Raw genomic sequence first — 7,819 nt, 5'->3', positions numbered from 1 at the left:
AGATATTAATCAGAGAGCTGTCACTCAAGGGCCACAGTGAGTGACAAAGCCAGCATTTGAACGTAGATGTGTTTTCCTTGAAACAGTACATTCTTTTCAGTTACACATGACATGTAAGGGATGAGCTGAAGGAAACAAGGAAAAGAAGTCCAAGACTTTGCTTTCTGTATTGTAGAAGTGGAGGCCTAGTGAGAACTTTATTTAACCTTATTACCTACCACTGATGAAATAACCTAAGATACTCTATTTTCAACTGTGTGGTTTAACATTTACTATGGGGACACTTAGAATCCTTAGGTTTAATGTCTTCTTACATACCTGGATACAGCACCATAGTTATCAATACAGCACAGAAAACCACACAGGACAATGTTGCTAGCTACAGGCCCTGCTAAGCAGAAGGTAACTAAAATACTCACCCGGCAGGGGGGATGCCATGATCGCGAAGGTGGCTTTCCCAGTGCAAGGCTCATCTCATCCACTGCCCTCTGGGTGTGCGGATCCCTGCGAATTCCCCAAATGTGGGAAACCCCACTGCATGATTTGTGGTAGTGGGGGACTGTGTTCATGCTTTCCCCTGTAAAAAAAAGATAACTAAATAATCTATCAGGACACACTAAAAGCATAAAATGACAAATAATAAGATCAAATTAGAGAAATCGACACACACACACACACACACACCCCCCACATATATATATATACATACAAAGTATAAAAGTGTGACGTGCACCTCTACTTTTCCATATATAAGGCCCTTTACATTGAAACAAATTCAAACAGGTTTCCATCCTATACCTCTATATTAGTTAGGGTTCTCCAGAGAAACAGATATAATAGAATATAATAGAAGATAGATAGATGGGTGGATGGATAGATAGATAGATAGATAGATAGATAGATAGATAGATAGATAGATAGATAGATAGATAGATAGATAGATAGATGATAGAGAGATTTATTATGAAGAGTTCGCTCAAACAATTCTGGAGGCTCAGAAGTCCCCCTGTCTGCCCACCGCAGGCTGGAGACCCAGGAAAACCCGAGGCCGAGAACCAGCACCTCTAGTGTCGGAGGGCCGGAGAAGCTGCAGGTGCCCAGCTCAGCAAGAGAGCAAACTCACTCTTCCGCCACCTGCTTTTCTAGTGGGACCCTCAGTAGATGGATGATGGCCACCTGCACCAGGGAGGGTGATATTCGGTCTCCCCATTCAAATGCTGATTTCTTTCAGAAACACCCTCATGGACACACCCAGAAACAATGTTTGCCAGCTATCTGGGCATCCCTTAGCCCAGTCAAGTTGACACTCAAAATCAGCCTTTGAAATCTGTGTACAGAACTCAGGCAGTGTTTAGATTCTGTGAGGGGGAGGACGCCTCACAACAACTGCCTCTGTTTTTGCTAAATCTTGGCCCTGCTGTGCCTAACTCCACAATTACATGTGGGGAGAGGAACGGCATGAGCCTCATTCAGGACCAGCTGAATACTCCGCACGCACATACAAATCCCAAATCCAGAATCTGTCTCCTTAGAGAATCTGCTCTCCCACTGCAAACCAAGTGCCTCCTATAAAAACCCATCACTCACATACAGAATCATCACCATCTCTAACATAAAGGATCAGCTTTCACTTAAAAAAAAAACCAATTTCATGGAAGTATAATTTGTGTGAAAAACACCAGTGTGTAGCATTCCATGAGTTTTGACAAACAGAACCATCACCACAATCAAAATAAAGAAAATTTCCATCATCTCAAAAGATTCCCTTATGCCTCCTTACTGTCCATTCCCACTCCCCACCCTGGCCCCAGGCACCAGTGACCTAATTCCTGTCACTGTACATGAAATTTGCCTCTGTTCAGACTTTCATGTAAATTGAATCATGTAGTATTTATTCTTTTATATCTGGCTTTTTTTTCTCAACATACTGCTTTTTTGGGATTCACTTAGATTGTTGCACATAGCAGTAGCTACTTTCTTTTTCTTGCTGGGTACTAATCTATTGTAGGAATATATCAAATATGGTTACTGATTCACCTACTGTTGGACATTTACACTATTCTCTTTCTTTGGCTACAAAGAATAAAGCTGTGACTATTCTTGAACAAGATTTTATATGGACATATGTTTTCATTATTTTTGGACAAATGTCTAGGGTTAGGATTTTTGTGTTTTCTGGTATGTTTAACTTTATGAGAAACTGCCCGAATCTTTTCTGAAGTGGCTGTATCATTTCACATTCCCAGCAACAATATATGCACCCCAGTTAATCGACATCCTCCCCAAAACTTGGTAGTGTCAGTCCTTTTAATTTTAGCCATCCTAGTGGGGATGTGTTGGATTTCACTGTAGTTTTAATTTGCATTTCCTTGAGATTAATGGTGTTAGGCACCTTTATTGTGCTTATTGGCCATTCATTTACCTTCTATTAGGTTGTTTTCTTAATAAGTTTTATGAAGGAAAATACTTATTTCCTTTACTCACTACTCAGAAGACTTCTAATACCAGATACGTGGAATTTTTTCTCACATTGACAATTCTCTGATATTAGCTGGGTGTTCTAACAATTTGATTCAATGTTTTTCTGCCACAAGCCAGAGTTAGTGCAGACCCCACAGATAAAGGGCTCAGTCCCACAAGACTGCCTCCCACTTCAGATGTTAATCACAAGTAGTGGTCCCCAATTTACCCACAGCTTCTGTCTGACCTGGCAACAAGTCACAGTGTCCCATGACCCCCTCCTCAGGTCTGATAATTTGCTGAGTGGCTATCAGAACCCAGAAAAAAGTTGCTGATTTATTACAAAGGATGTTTGAAAGGATACAAATGAACATCCAGATAAAGCGATGTTCAGGGCAAGATCCATATGGGTCCTGAATGCAGGAGCTTCTTTCTCTCTGGACTTGGGGTATCAACCCTCCTGGTGCATGGATGTCTTCACCAAGATGGAAGGTCTCCAAACCCTGTAATTTTGGAAATTTTATGGAGGCTTCATCACATAGGCGTGATCAATCATCAACTCAATTTTCATCCCCTCTGCAAAGAATGGGTTGTAAAGCTGGAAGTTCCAAGCATGTAATCATGGCTTGGCCTTTCTGCTGAGCAGCCTCTAGGAGATCTGTGTCAGGGCCTGGGGTCAAAGACCAAATATTTTATAGAGAGATATACATATATATTACATGGGGGCAGATAATATATATATATTTCTTCTCAAGTTGTAAGAATTATTGATATATATTATGGGTACAAATCATTAGTCATATATATGAATAAAATAATTGGCCAATCTGTGGCTGGTCTTTTAATTTTCTTAGCAATGTATTTTGTAAAGAAAAAGCTTTTAATTTTGATGAAGTCCAATTATTAATTTTCTCTTTTGTGACCTGACAAGTATTTGCCTATCTCAGACCAAAAGATTTTCTTCTCTTTTTCTTTAAAATTTTAGTGTTTTTTTGCATTTAAAGCTATTTTAATTTTCATATGTACTGGAATGTAAAATTTGAGTTTCATATTTTTTCTATATGGTTATTTGATTTTCCAATACTGTTTGTTAAAAAGTATTCATTCTCCTACATTACCATGGCTCCTTTACTCAAAATTGTTTGGTATTATATTGATGAGTATATTTCTGTATTTTATTCCATTATTCTATATATTTTATTCCTAGGTCAATACCACACTGTATTAATTACCCTACTTTTTTAGTAACTCCTCAACTTTGAACTTGTGCTATTCCCGTTAACACCTCTTTGAGTGTAGACCTGACACTCTCTGGTCTGTCTCTTTGATTACCAGTTAACTTTGCAAAAGAGAGTCCTCTATTTGATTTTTATAGATCCTTTCTTTTCAATGGAAATCTTAACCTCAGATCGTCAATTTGTAAAAGGAAGTTTTCTCAAGTTTTGATTGGAATTATGTTGAATATATAGACCAATTTGTGTAGAAATTATACCTTTACAATATTATATCTTCTGATCTATGAACATGGAAAGGCATACCTTTCTATCAATTCAGATTATTAGTTTCTCTCAGTAATTGTTTTACAATTTATAATATAAAGATCTGGCATGTATTTTATTAAATTTAGTCCTAATTATTTCAGTACGTCTAGGATTGAACAATTTTTTTTTGACAGGTTTTGGTGTTCCTTTTTATTTTTGGTGTTCCCTTTTATTCATTTTTTAAAATTTTACTGAATACAAGACTTGAAATATAGAAAATACAATATAACATAACTGCATTGGTAGCAGGAGATTTTAATTTATTTGTCATAAAATTGTAAGTTAAAAGGAGGAAATATACAGCAGTATATAGTAAGTAAATGATGATGCTATATCTAATTGACTATAAAGTAGATAAATATAAAACTCTTCAAAATAAACAGCATATATCTTATTTAAAGTGGTCATGGTACACTAAAAAATATGAGTATATATTATGCATGTCAAACACTAAATGAACTTTGTTTTATAATAATTTTAATTTTTTTGAAGAACATTATGTTTACTAGGCTCTCCCCTACCCCAAGTCCCCCCCACAAACCCCATTACAGTCACTGTCCATCAGCATAGTAAGATGTTGTAGAATCACTACTTGTCTTCTCTGTGTTGCAAAGCCCTCCCCTTTCCCCCACCCTCCACATTATACATGCTAATCATAATACCCCCTTTCTTCTTCCCCACCCTTATCCCTCCCTTCCCACCCATTCTCCCCAGTCTCTTTCCCTTTGGTAACTGTTAGTCCATTCTTGGGTTCTGTGCTTCTGCTGCTGTTTTGTTCCTTCAGTTTTTCTTTTGTTCTTATACTCCACAGATGAGTGAAATCATTTGGTGTTTGTTTTTCTCTGCTTGGCTTATTTCACTGAGCATAATACCCTCCAGCTCCATTCATGTTGTTACAAATGGTAGGATTTGTTTTCTTCTTATGGCTGAATAATGTTCCATTGTGTATATGTACCACATCTTCTTTATCCATTCATCTACTGATGGACACTTAGGTTGCTTCCATTTCTTGGCAATTGTAAATAGTGTTGCGATAAACATACGGGTGCATCTGTCCTTTTCAAACTGGAGTGCTGCATCCTTAGGGTAAATTCCTAGAAGTGGAATTCCTGGGTCAAATGGTAAGTCTGTTTTGAGCATTTTGAGGAACCTCCATACTGCTTTCCACAATGGTTGAACTAATTTACATTCCCACCAGCAGTGTAGGAGGGTTCCCCTTTCTCCACAACCCCGCCAACATTTGCTGTTGTTTGTCTTTTGGATGGTAGCCATCCTTACTGGTGTGAGGTGATATCTCATTGTGGTTTAAATTTGCATTTCTCTGATAACTAGCGATGTGGAGCATCTTTTATTGTATCTGTTGGCCATCTGAATTTCTTCTTTGGAGAACTGTCTGTTCAGCTCCTCTGCCCATTTTTTAATTGGATTATTTGCTTTTTGTTTGTTGAGGAGCATGAGCTCTTTATATATTTTGGATGTCAAGCCTTTATCAGATCTGTCATTTATGAAAATATTCTCCCATACTGTAGGGTACCTTTTTGTTCTATTGATGGTATCCTTTGCTATACAGAAGCTTTTCAGCTTGACATAGTCCCGCTTGTTCATTTTTGCTTTTTTTTTCCTTGCCCGAGGAGATATGTTCATGAAGAAGTTGCTAATGTTCACATACAAGAGATTTTTGCCTATGTTTTTTTCTAAGAGTTTTATGGTTTCATGACTTACATTCAGGTCTTTGATCCATTTCGAATTTACTTTTGTGTATGGGGTTAGACAGTGATCCAGTTTCATTCTCTTACATGTAGCTCTCTTACATGCCAGCAGCATCTGTTGAAGAGACTGTCATTTCCCCATTGTAGGTCCATGGCTCCTTTATCAAATATTAATTGACCATATATGTTTGGGTTCATGTCTGGAGTCTCTAATCTGTTCCACTGGTCTGTGGCTCTGTTCTTGTGCCAGTACGAAATTGTCTTGATTACTGCAGCTTTGTAGTAGAGCTTGAAGTTGGGGAGTGAGATCCCTACCACTTTATTCTTCTTTCTCAGGATTGCTTTGGCTATTCAGGGTCTTTCATGTTTCCATATGAATTTTTGAACTATTTGTTTCAGTTTGTTGAAGAATGTTGTTGATAATTTGATAGGGATTGCATCAAATCTGTATATTGCTTTGGGCAGGATGGCCATTTGGACGATATTAATTCTTCCTAGCCACGAGCATGGGATGAGTTTCCATTTGTTAGTGACCTCTTTAACTTCTCTTAAGAGTGTCTTATAGTTTTCAGGGTATAGGTCTTTCACTTCTTTGGTTAGGTTTATTCCTAGGTAATTTATTCTTTTTGATGCAATTGTGAATGGAATTGTTTTCCTGATTTCTCTTTCTATTGACTCATTGTTAGTGTATAGGAAAGCCACAGATTTCTGTGTGTTAATTTTGTATCCTGCAACTTTGCTGTATTCCGATATCAGTTCTAGTAGTTTTGGAGTGGACTCTCGAGGGTTTTTTATGTACAATATCATGTCATCTGCAAATAGTGACAGTTTAACTTCTTCTTTACCAATCTGGATTCCTTGTATTTCTTTGTTTTGTCTAATTGCCATGGCTAGGACCTCCAGTACTATGTCAAATAACAGTGGGGAGAGTGGGCTTCCCTGTCTTGTTCCCAATCTCAGAGGAAAAGCTTTCAGCTTCTCACTGTTCAGTATGATGTTGGCTGTGGGTTTATCATATATGGCCTTTATTATGTTGAGGTACTTGCCCTCTATTCCCATTTTGCTGAGAGTTTTTATCATGAATGGATGTTGAATTTTGTCAAATGCTTTTTCAGCATCTATGGAGATGATCATGTGGTTTTTGTCATTCTTTTTGTTGATGTGGTGGATGATGTTGATGGATTTTCGAATGTTGTACCATCCTTGCATCCCTGGGATGAATCCCACTTGGTCGTGGTGTATGGTCCTTTTGATATATTTTTGAATTAGGTTTGCTAATATTTTATTGAGTATTTTTGCATCTACATTCATCAGGGATATTGGTCTGTAATTTTCTTTTTTGGTGGTGTCTTTGCCTGGTTTTGGTATTAGGGTGATGTTGGCTTCATAGAATGAGTTTGGGAGTATTCCTTCCTCTTCTATTTTTTGGAAAACTTTAAGGAGAATAGGTATTATGTCTTCTCTGTATGTCTGATAAAATTCCAAGGTAAATCTATCTGGCCCAGGGGGTTTTTTCTTGGGTAGTTTTTTGATTACTGCTTCAATTTCTTTGCTGGTAATTGGTTTGTTTAGATTTTGTGTTTCTTCCTTGGTCAGTCTTGGAAGGTTGTATTTTTCTAGGAAGTTGTCCATTTCTTCTAGGTTTTCCAGCTTGTTAGCATATAGGTTTTCATAGTACTCTCTAATAATTCTTTGTATTTCTGTTGGGTCCGTTGTGATTTTTCCTTTCTCATTTCTAATTCTGTTGATGTGTGCTGATTCCCTTTTTCTCTTAATAAGTCTGGCTAGAGGCTTATCTATTTTGTTTATTTTCTCAAGGAACCAGCTCTTGGTTTCATTGATTTTTTCTATTGTTTGATTCTTCTCTATTTTATATATATCTTCTCTGATCTTTATTATGTCCCTCCGTCTGCTGACTTTAGGCCTCATTTGTTCTTCTTTTTCCAAATTTGGTAACTGTGACATTAGACTATTCATTTGGGCTTGTTCTTCCTTCTTTAAATGTGCCTGAATTGCTATATACTTTCCTCTTAAGACTGCTGTTGCTGTATCCCACAGAATTTGGGGCTTTGTGTTATTGTCATTTATTTCCATATATTGCTGCATCTC

General features: G+C 37.4%; 1 non-coding gene across 1 annotated transcript; it reads left to right on the top strand.

The window, feature by feature from the left end:
* Nucleotides 1-411: 411 nt before the first annotated feature.
* Nucleotides 412-580, top strand: LOC140845892 (U1 spliceosomal RNA). The gene has a single exon (XR_012124800.1). It is a non-coding gene; the product is annotated as a U1 spliceosomal RNA (small nuclear RNA).
* The last annotated feature ends 7,239 nt before the right edge of the window (nucleotides 581-7,819 follow it).

This window comes from Manis javanica, chromosome 13 (genome assembly GCF_040802235.1).
Source record: "Manis javanica isolate MJ-LG chromosome 13, MJ_LKY, whole genome shotgun sequence".
Taxonomy (NCBI): Eukaryota; Metazoa; Chordata; class Mammalia; order Pholidota; family Manidae; genus Manis; species Manis javanica.
Note: the sequence above shows the minus strand (reverse complement) of the source record. Positions and strands in the feature narration are given on the sequence as shown.